Source organism: Bubalus kerabau, chromosome 13, assembly GCF_029407905.1.
Source record: "Bubalus kerabau isolate K-KA32 ecotype Philippines breed swamp buffalo chromosome 13, PCC_UOA_SB_1v2, whole genome shotgun sequence".
Taxonomy (NCBI): domain Eukaryota; kingdom Metazoa; phylum Chordata; class Mammalia; order Artiodactyla; family Bovidae; genus Bubalus; species Bubalus kerabau.
Window position 1 is genome coordinate 69,698,528 of NC_073636.1, and position 11,622 is coordinate 69,710,149.

At 44.6% G+C, this 11,622-nt stretch overlaps 1 non-coding gene across 1 annotated transcript; it reads left to right on the top strand.

The window, feature by feature from the left end:
- The first annotated feature begins 1,515 nt into the window (after nucleotides 1–1,515).
- LOC129626320 (U6 spliceosomal RNA) lies at nucleotides 1,516–1,618 on the top strand. Its single transcript, XR_008701924.1, has one exon. It is a non-coding gene; the product is annotated as a U6 spliceosomal RNA (small nuclear RNA).
- The last annotated feature ends 10,004 nt before the right edge of the window (nucleotides 1,619–11,622 follow it).

Genomic DNA, 11,622 nt, shown 5'->3' on the forward strand with positions numbered 1-11,622 from the left:
ATCCAGGCAGAGAGGCAGAAGTTTTATTTCTACACTTTTTTGTGTATTTATTTATTTATCCTGTCAAAGGAATTTCCAAACTTGTCATTTTAACCACAGGGAATTTTTCATCCATTTTGGAATTTCAATCACCATGTCACTGAATGGTGATGGTGATGTAGGGGCCGCCAAGCTCCTTTGAGTAGCATAAATCCCACGGCCTCTGCCTCCAGGTAAGCCAGTCCCCAGTGACCTGCTGCCACAAGCAGTCAACCAAAGGAAGCTGGACTCTGGTTACAAAGTGACATTCTGGTATAAGATGCTCATGTGAATGGTAGATTCCTTCTTCTCCTTGAATTGTGATAAAATTCTAACAAAATAGGTTAGACCTTTTCAAGGTCTGTAACTTCTGGAGTGGCAAAGCAAACCTACGAGTCCATCTGGACCAGACATCTGACTCTAGTCTGCGAAATAAATAAATATTCCAGGATATACCTAGAATATCCATCGTTAGCCCATCAGATGAATTTTCCAGCCTTCTACTTCTATTTTCAGCTCTTTACTATACAGAGCCATGTCCTGAAAACTGCACTTCATAAATCTTACAAAGTTGGCTTCCTATTAGAGTTGACAGACCATAATCAGAGGTACTAGGGGGAGGTTAGAGAAGAAAAGGAAGGGAGAAACCACGGTATTTCTCTCTATGACTCTCTTTCAGACCAGAGACTGGAACTCTTCCATGACTCCCATTGGTGCAGGATGGCCTTAGCTCCCAGCTTCCCAGGCTCTGTTAACGCCATCTCCTGCCTTTAGACTTGTATCCCATTTCTAAGCTGTTGATGTCTTGTTCCAGATACTTAGCACCAACACTCCTGTGTATTCCACCATGCCCTTAACTTCTTCTACTCCAGATTAGACTCTTAAAGTTCATTACCTTAAATGCTGAGATATAAGACTCTCATCATTACACTCTTCTTAATCTTGGTGCAATCAGGCTTTCTTTCTATCCATGAGCACACGTATCCCATGGACATCCCTTAGGTCACCAGGGCTTGGACCTGAGCTCCAAGAGCAAGCACTCACTTGAAACGTCACATTTTGGTGCTTGCTTCTACTATGGTCTTTCCAGTAGTCATGTCTGATGTGAAAGTTGGGCCATAAAGAAAATAATACTTTTGACCTGTGGTATTGGAGAAGACTCTTGAGAGTCCCTTGGGCTGAAAGGAGATCCAAACAGTCCATCCTAAAGGAAATCAGTCCTGAATATTCATTGGAAGGACTGATGCTGAAGTTGAAACTCCAATACTTTGGCCGCCTGATGCAAAGAACTGACTCACTGGAAAAGACCCTAATGCTGGGAAAGATTGAAGGCAGGAGAAGGGGACAACAGATGAAGAGATGTTTGGATGACATCACTCTGTGGACATGAGTTTGAGCAAGCCCTGGGACTTGGTGATGGACAGGGAAGCCTGGTGTGCTGCAGTCTATGAGGTAGCAAAAAGTCAGATACCACTGAGTGACTGAACTGAACTGAGTGCTTGCTTCAGCAGCCCTATACTAAAATTGGAACTATACAGAGAAAGTTAGTATGAGCCCTGCACAAGGATGAAACATAATTCATGAAGTGTTCCATATTTTTAGAGTCTAAAAAAGAGTGGCTATATGTATGTGCACAACTGATTCATTTTCTTGTATGCCTGAAATTAACACAACATTGTAAATCAATTATATTTCAATAAAAAATGTTTTTAAGTGCCCCACTTTAGAGTGAAAGTCTCTCATGGGTAAGCAACTCCAGTATAATTTACACAAGTCCTTGAAGGTTTCAGACTGTGCTACATATGTGTCTTTATCATCATTACCCTGTTGTCACCAAGAATTTAGCATCTGAGACAGAAAGGCATGGGAGGGGAATCCTGGTCCCATCTACTTCTCTCACTTCCATCCGTCCACCAGCCCACCCTTCATTGATTCCAATGAGCTTATGGATTAAGTGTAAAGATTCAGGAATCTGGAAAACCAAGAATTAATTATTTATTAATTAATACAATATAACCTCATTTTTTAACTGTGTGAACTTTACAAATTATTTACCTTTATGAGCCTTAGTTCATTTTCTGTAAAATAGGACCTACCTCATCAGATTGCTATAAGGATTGAAAATTCTGATGTATAATATACCTATACTTTATCAATGACAGTTATTCTTTTATTCTGATGAGCATCTATTCACTGGGCATTTTATGCATGCCAGACACTGTGCTGGGTGGTAATACCACAGAGTTTCTCAAGTTGATCTGGGAAAGTTTAGACTGTCAACAGTCAGAATGGAATTTATCCACTCTGAGCCTCAGTTTTCTGTTCTGTCAAGTGGGATTGGCAATGATAGCTATCAATCAATATCTCCTGTGAGGAATAAGTCAAGCAATTCCTGTAAAGTGCTTGGCTTGGGACTTGGCATAAAACTAGCTCCAAATAAGTGTGTGTTGAAGAAGAAGGAAGAGGAGGAGAAGAGGAGGAAGAAGAAGGATGAGGAGGAAAACGAGAAAAGAGTGCAGACAGTGAAAAAGGACATAGAGGAGGAAGGAGAGGAGGAGAAGACAACCTTGATGCAGATCCCAGGAGCGATTCAAAGATGCTGCTGCCTGAAAGTGAGTCCAAACAAACCCTGTGCAAAACCTTAGAAATTCTCATGAAGCTGCCTGTCCAGCTCCTGTGGTCTGAGCAATGCCAGAGGCCCACAGAAAGCAGAAATCATGATAACAGACCTGGTCTAATTTCCATGGAGAGCAAAGTACTATGAGGTCAAAAAAGGCACTTATGGACCTCAAGTAGGGGATGCCAACCTTCTGTGTGATGAGAGCCAAGATCTAAACCCTCTCTGAACATGAGCCCTCTCTGTGAAAAGGCAGAAGTACCACAAGCCCAGACCAGATTTACGGTAACACAGCAGGACTGGATTAGATAATGTCTGCTAAGCATTTTGGACTCCTTGGAGAACGGTCATCTATAAATAGCAGGTGGTGGTATTATTATTAATCAGGCAACCTCTCATTGAAGCTAATTGCTACTGAAGCCAGTGGACATTTACCTGGGTGTAGCCAAGAAATCAGGCTTTACAGCAGCAATCCATTATTTATTTATCATTAGATTAGTGGCCAAGAAAGAAATGCATGAAGAACATAAAGAGCAGTGATATTTGTTGTCTACAAGAAGGCCCCAAAGGGAAAAATATCTGTTTTTCTTGGTATAAAGACTTGGGTTCTGGGGACTTCCATGGTGGTCCAGTGGCTAAGACTCTGCGCTTCCAATGCAAGGGGCCCGGGTTCCATCCCTGGTCAGGGAACTAGATCTCACACGCTGTAACTAAAGACCCTGCATGCCACAACTATAACCCAGTGCAGCCAAATAAATGTTTGATTTTTTTTTTTTTTTTTTTTACAAAAAGACTTGAGTTCTACAGGGAGTCCAATCTGGCACTCTGTGATGACCTAGAGAGGAGGGATGGGAGGAGAAGGGGGAGGCTCAAGAGAGAGGAGATATGTGTGTAGCTGTGGTTGATTTCCATTGCTGTACAGTGGAAGCCAACACAACATTGTAGAAGTTAAAAAAGAAAAAGTGACTTGGGTTCTAATCCTACTTCCTCCTCTGACTGGGTACATAGATAAGGTAATTAACTTCACTTTTCTGAGCCCAGTTTCTTCATCTGTAAAAAATAAACACAGTTCTTACCTCAGGCAGGGATTTTGAAGACAAAGTGAGATAATGAATGTTTAGTCCCAAGTCCGCTGCCTGGTTTGAGATAACTGTGGCAGCAAGGGACACAAGCCCAACAACTTTATTCCATGGACTCCCCAGTACCTTCTGGTCTGAAGCTGCCTTCTTGCCTGTTCCTGACCACAGTGAGTGCAAAAATAATAAAGGACTTCTACACTGGCTCTTCACTTGTTATATCATTTAGTCTTTACAATTCTGGAATGTGGACTGACTATATAAATATTCCCGTGGGGAAGCTGGGGTTCAGAGAGGTTAACACTTTGCCCATTAACAGCTACTATAAATGGTCCATCTGAGATTCTGCCAAAAAACTCCTCTCCCTTTCTTGGTAGAAGGACAAGCTCTGAGAAGTGCGTGAGCCCTGATGGTTCTCAGTGCTTCACTCGGACCATGATTGCTTAAATCAAAACTAGAGCCTAGACCCAGGTGGCTAGAGAATTCAGGAAGGCAAGATGCTTCGTTGGAACATCTAGATTGTGTGTGTGTGAAAGTCGCTCAGTCGTGTCCGACTCTGCAACCTCATGGACTACACAGTCCATGGAATTCTCCAGGCCAGAATACTAGAGTGGGTAGCCTTTCCCTTCTCCACGGAATCTTCCCAACCCAGGGATCAAACCCAGGTCTCCCACATTGCAAGTGGATTCTTTACCAGCTGAACCACAAGGGAAGCCTAGGGGGATAGAATTCTTTACTTCCTCTTTGTACCAAAGAACTGGTTTAAATCAGAGAATGGTGTGAAATTCTGCATGCTTACACAACTCTCAACACTTTAGGATGTGTATGGTCAAGGAATTAGATGGTAAAAATGGAGGTGGTTGACTTTTCATCGATTATGAAAATGTTGAGTATCTATCATTTGCTGGACCCTTTTAGGCAGTATCCTTCACAGAGCTCAAAGTCCAGGAATGAACCATCATCAAATCATTATTCTTTTGAGTCATATGAAATTACCTACACTTGACTATCTCACAGATGCTGCACATAGTTCAACTTATAGTTACATAATCAGTTATATTGAAATTGCTTTTTTATGTTTTTGATTGTGCCACAGGGCATGTGGGATCTTAGTTCCCTGACCAGGGATCAACCTGTGCCCCCTGCATTGGAATCTTAGAGTCTTAACCACTGGACTGCTAGGGAAGTCCCAAATACACTGAGATTGTGATTAGAGCTATGGACATTCTATGCTATGCTATGCTATGCCAAGTCACTTCAGTCATGTCCGACTCTGTGCGACCCCATAGATAGCAGCCTCCAGGCTCCCCCATCCCTGGGATTCTCCAGGCAAGAACACTGGAGTGGGTTGCCATTTCCTTCTCCAATGGATGAAAGTGAAAAGTGAAAGTGAAGTTGCTCAGTCGTGTCCGACTCTTAGCGACCCCATGGACTGCAGCCTACCAGGCTCCTCCGCCATGGGATTTTCCAGGCAAGAGTACTGGAGTGGGGTCTAGAGGCTATTATATTTAAAAAGTGAAAGAGAAGCTATGTCTGGGCTCATGGGGTGATTGACATTGGCATGAGATGCATCCATAGTAGAAGGCAAGGATTTCAGGCAGGGCCTGGGGATCAAGGTAAAGACTTTGGATTTAATCCTGATAAGGAATAGAGAGGATTCATTCCTGCTCATCAGACCCTTATTAGATACCAGGAACCAAGCTGAGCACAGAGGGCAAAAAGGTGCATTTAGCACAAACTTTACATTGTCGAAGAGACAGGAATGGAGGGTCATCAAAGAAGTCACAGTACAGTGTAGTAAGTGACAGGGTGAAAGTGGGTCAGGGCTGAAAGGCAACAAGTACTGACAAGGTCAGAGACGGAGTTTGGTCAGATGACACCAGGGCAGGTGTCATGTGCAATGGGTTTGACCAATGACCAGGTAGCCCTTAGGTAAAGGGAGGAATAGCATCTCCAAAGGCAAAGGGTTTCCAGCATGTACATCACCCGAAGTCAGGCCATTCTAGGATTTTGTCCTGTCTCATCACTACCCCATACAAACACAGTACACCCCAGAAAACAGGAAGACTTTCCAGAGCACATAAAGGGGTTTCAAAATACAAGACACCTTCTGACCCCATCACCTTTATATCTTCTCATTCTCTTTGGGTTGAGTGGCAGTAATGTGTAGCAGAAAGGAAGGAAGCTATGAGTCCAAATCCCAGCTCTGCCTTTTCATGTCTGTGTGATGTGGGGTAAGGGAAGTCTCTCAAAGGAGGTTGATAACTGCTACCCCACGTGGCTGTTGTAAGTATGAAGGGAGATCCTAGGTGCTCAAGACAGATAAAAATAATAGCGGATCATTGACTTCCCTGGTGGTCCAGTGGCTAAGAGTCTGCCTGCCAGTGCAAGGAACATGGATTCAATCCCTGGTCAGGGAACTAAGAGCCCACACAGGGCTTAGCTGCTGCAGGGCAACTAAGCCTAAGTACTGCAACTCCTCAGCCCAAGCTCTAGAACCCACAAGTCGCAACATGAGAAGACACCAGAATAAGAATCCTGTGTACTACAACTAGAGAGTAGCCCCCGCTCACTGCAACTAGAGAAAGCCCGTAGGCAGCAATGAAGATCCAGTGCAGTCAAAAATTAAGTAATTAATTTAAAAATATTCACAGAGCGTCTACACTGAGTTCTTCCTGGGGAGGTGCCAAGAACTTGATGTGACTTTTTCACTTATTCCATATCACCTCCAGACATGATCAAGGCTCTCATTTAGTTCATTTTACATGAGAGGAAACTGGGGCATGGGGATGAACCAACTTGATAGAAACAGTATCACAGCCCAGCGGGCTGATGCCAGAGACTAAATGCCTGATAATTAGGCTACAGCCCCTTCAGAGAGTCTTAATTATCTGTGGGTCTTGGATCCATCTGCAAATCTATTTCTTCCCTGGGAAAATGTGCAGACATTTTGCACGCAAGTTCAGGGGTTTCTAGAGTCCCCAGAGTCTGTCCATGGACTCCCAAGTCTATAACCCCTAGGGCACCAAACCGGCAGACCACATGATAGAACTCACAGCCAGCTTCCATGTGGGTGAGGAGGGAGGAGAGAAAGAACCAGAAGAGTGGCCCAGGGAAGGTGCCTGCAACTTGCCCAGGCTAGTAGAAGCTGGAGTCTGCTGGGGGAGGAAGGCAGGCACGAAGCACGTTGTCGCAGGAGGAAGGGGAGGAGGAACATGCATCGGGTGACAACCAGAGTCACGGCAGGGTGGGCCGGGCCTCAGCTGGAGGAACACCTCCAAGGAGCCCAGAGCTTCTGACTCAGGACGGGGTCATTGAGGCCGCAGTGCCTCCAGGGAAACACGAGGGAGAGGCCCACAGGAGCCAGAGCTGTGTGCAAGTGGCAGCAACAGCAGGGCTCAACCTGGGCTTCAGGGAGAGGTGGTGCCAGGACAACCCAGCCATGTGTCTGTAAACCCGACCAGCCCTGGCCTGGGGAGGCTTGGGGAGGGCCTGGCAGGACCGCCTTCCCAGGGAGGAGGTCGAACAGGCTGCCAGGAGGCCTGGGGTGGGGATGGGTCTAGGCCAGGGTGAGGCTGCTTCCCAGTGGCCTGGGAGGATGAGAATCCCAGGCCACCCTAGGAGTAGTAATTCAGTCCATGTCAGGCTAGGGCTTGACGGGGGCACCCTTCTACCATCCAATCCAGAAAGGCCCATGAAGGTTATTTTTTCTGGTAAGAGTTTTGAATATTATCAAGTTGTTTGATTTTTTTTTCAACTTTTTATTTTAAAATGATTATAAACTCACCAGAAGTTATAATAATAATTGTAATAACAGCAATAATAATATAATAATAGTATACGGAGTCCCTTGGACTTTTGTCTAGCTGCCCCCAAATGGCAGCCGCTTACCACTGTTATACAATATCAAAACCAGAAAAATAATGTTGATAAAATCTTGTTACCTAGACTACAGTCCTTCATCAGTTTCAAATGTCCATGAAGCTTTAAATCAATGGTTGGCATTTACAAAACGGTGCTGGGCCACCTCCCTCGCCCGTAAGTAAGGTTAATGTTGGTTTGATTGGGAGGCAGAGGGCAGGAGAGAAAAACAAATGCAAGCAGTTGTCATGCCTTCTGTCACAACTGTAACCACACCATGTGGCTCAGACACAATGCAACTTGACCTGACACCTTCTGTGAATCAGCCACAACACGGCACACAGGTGGAGTCAGATCTTGACACGTACCTGGTGGCTTCTATGGCCACTTGCTTTGCTTATATGGGCTGATGGGTGGCCTCCCCAAAACCTTGCCCAGGTCCTAACCTTCAGATCCTGTGAGTGTAATCTTGGAAAAGGGGGTCTTTGGAGACGTAATTAAATTAAGAATCTTGAGGTGGAATCATCCTAGATTCTGCATCAGTTCAGTTCAGTTCATTTCAATTCAGTTGAGTTGCTCAGTCGTGTCCGACTCTGCAACCCCATGAACCACAGCATGCCAGGCCTCCCTGTCCATCATCAACTCCCTCCCAGAGTCTACCCAAACCCATGTCCATTGAGTCGGTAATGCCATCCAACCATCTCATCCTCTGTCATCCCCTTCTCCTGCCCTCAATCTTGCCCAGCATCAGGGTCTTTTCAAATGAATCAGCTCTTCGCATCAGGTGGCCAAAGTATTGGAGTTTCAGCTTCAATATCAGTCCTTCCAATGAACACCCAGGACTGATCTCTTTTAGGATCAATGGTTGGATCTCCTTGCAGTCCAAGGGACTCTCAAGAGTCTTCTCCAACACTGCAGTTCAAAAGCATCAATTCTTCGGCTCTCAGCTTTCTTTATTGTCCAACTCTCACATCCTTACATGACTACTGGAAAAACCATAGCCTTGACTAGACGGACCTTTGTTGGCAAAGTAATGCTCTGCTTTTTAATATGCTTTCTAGGTTGGTCATAACTTTCCTTCCAAGGAGGAAGTGTCTTTTAATTTCATGGCTGTAGTCACCATCTGCAGTGATTTTGGAGCCCAGAAAAATAAAGTCTGACACTGTTTCCCCATCTATTTGCCATGAAGAGATGGGACCAGATGCCATGATCTTTGTTTTCTGAATGTTGAACTTTAAGCCAACTTTTTCACTCTCCTCTTTCACTTTCATCAAGAAGCTCTTTAGTTCTTCTTCACTTTCTGCCATAAGGGTGGTGCCATCTGCATATCTGAGGTTATTGATATTTCTCCTGGCAATCTTGAGTCCAGCTTGTGCTTCCTCCAGCCCAGTATTTCTCATGATGTACTCTGCATATAAGTTAAATAAACAGGGTGACAATATACAGCCTTGATGTACTCCTTTTCCTATTTGGAACCAGTCTGTTGTTCCATGTCCAGTTCAAACTGTTGCTTCCTGACCTGCATATAGGTTTCTCAAGAGGCAGATCAGGTGGTCTGGTATTCCCATCTCTTTCAGAATTTTCCACAGTTTATTGTGATCCACACAGTCAAAGGCTTTGGCATATTCAATAAAGCAGAAATAGATGCTTTTCTGGAACTCTCTTGCTTTTTCGATGATCCAGCAGAGGTTGGCAATTTGATCTCTGGTTCCTCTGCTTTTTCTAAAACCAGCTTGAACCTCTGGAAGTTCATGGTTCACATATTGCTGAAGCCTGGCTTGGAGAATTTTGAGCGTTACTTTAGTAGCGTGTGAGATGAGTGCGATTGTGCAGTAGTTTGAGTATTCTTTGGCATTGCCTTTCTTCAGGATTGGAATGAAAACTTACCTTTTCCAGTCCTGTGGCAACTGCTGAGTTTTCCTAATTTGCTGGCATATTCACTGCAGCACTTTCACAGCATCATCTTTCAGGATTTGGAATAGCTCAACTGGAATTCCATCACCTCCACTAGCTTTGTTCATAGTGATGCTTCCTAAGGCCACTTGACTTCACATTCCAGGATGTCTGGCTCTAGGTGAGTGATCATACCATCGTGATTATCTTGGTCATGAAGAGCATTTTTGTACAGTTCTTCTATGTATTCTTACCACCTCTTCTTAATATCTTCTGCTTTTGTTAGGTCCATACAATTTCTGTCCTTTATTGTGCCCATCTTTGCATGAAATTTTCCCTTGGTATCTCTAATTTTCTTGAAGAGATCTCTAGTCTTTCACATTCTATTGTTTTCCTCTATTTCTTTGCATTGATCACTGAGGAAGGCTTTCTTATCTCTTCTTGCTATTCTTTGGACTCTGCTTTCAGATGCTTATATCTTTCCTTTTCTCCTTTGCTTTTCACTTCCCTTCTTTTCACAGCCATTTGTAAGGCCTCCTCAGACAGCCTTTTTGCTTTTTTGCATTTCTTTTCCTTGGGGATGGTCTTGATTCCTGTCTCCTGTACAATGTCACTAACCTCCGTCCATATTTCATCGGGCACTCTATCAGATCTAGTCCCTTAAATTTATTTCTCACTTCCACTGTATAAGGGATTTGATTTAAGTCATACCTGAATGGTCTAGTGGTTTTCTCCATTTTCTTCAATTTCAGTTTGAATTTGGCAGTAAGGAGTTGCCTAGTGATCTGAGCCACATTCAGCTCCCGATCTTGTTTTTGCTGACTGTATAGAGCTTCTCCATCTTTGACTATCCACATAGTCCTTAAATCCCATATTGTTGTTGTCCAGTTGCTAAGTCACTTCTGACTCTTTGTGACCCTATGGACTGTAGCCCATCAGGGTCCTCTGACCATGGGATTTCCCAGGAAAGAATACTGGAGTGGGTTCCACTTCCTTCTCCAGGAGATCTTATTAACCCAGGGATAGAACCCACATCTCCTACACTGTAGATGGATTCTTTACTGCTGAGCCACCCAGAAAGCCCTAAACCCAAGGATAAGAGAGGAAAACACAAAGAGAAAAAGAGAAGGCCTCCAAGACAGAGGAGGGATTGGAGCAAGGCAGTCACAAGGAATATTGTGGCCACTGGAAAGACAATGATGGACTTTTTTCTAGAGCTTCCAAAGATAGCACAGCCCTCTGACACCTCGATTTCAGGTTTCCAGCCTCCAGGACTATGAGAGAATACATTTCTGTTGTTCTAAGCCACCCTGCTTGTGGTAATTTGATATGTCAGTCCCAAGAAAACAACGCATTCTAGAATAAATATTGCCCATCCGCAGAGCCCTGGCTTTTCACCACACAAGCATGCAGACATTATCTGATCTGTTCCTTACCTGGGCAAGAATTCTGATCCCAGGCTAAGGACCAGGAAACAGGCACAGAGCTCTGCTTTGCCCGAGGATGCACAGCTGCTCGCGGCTGCTCTGTGACTCAAACTCATCTCTGGCTCCCTCCCAAGCCCCTGATCTTCACTCTGGTCATTACTGGCCGAGCAGAAGGACAGCTGGTTGCCTGTTGGAGCAAGTGTTTGTTCTGAAGCTTTGGCCTCTTTCTTTGTAAAAAGAAAAATGCCCACCAGTGGATCTAGGAACTGGGAAAGGACAATTCCTGGGTCATTCTCACTGACCATGCCTCCATCTGAGACAAGGATGACATACATTGTTGAGGGGAATGGTGTGGGCACCCCATATAACATGCCCCAGGGAGCATCCTTCACTGGGTTCCCCAACAGACCCTCTACTGGCTTCCACTGCAGCTTTGGGCAGCTGCTCTCCCCCAGAGGGCCCCTCCAGGGTGCCCTGAAAGCCAAGTTGTCAGCCAGCCTATCCTCCATGCCCTGGAGACCTAGTCAGCCCAAGTCATCCTTGCTATCCTGGCCTGGTCTATTCAGAGTTTGGCCCTGCTGCACTTTCTCCCTCAGAGCCCAGAGACTTTTATTTTTTATGTTTTTCAAAAGGTGTTGCACATATATAGGAGGAAGAAAGTCCCACAATTCAAAAAGATAAAATAGGAAACATCTCCCTCCCACCCAAGTCACCAGTTCCTGAATTCTCT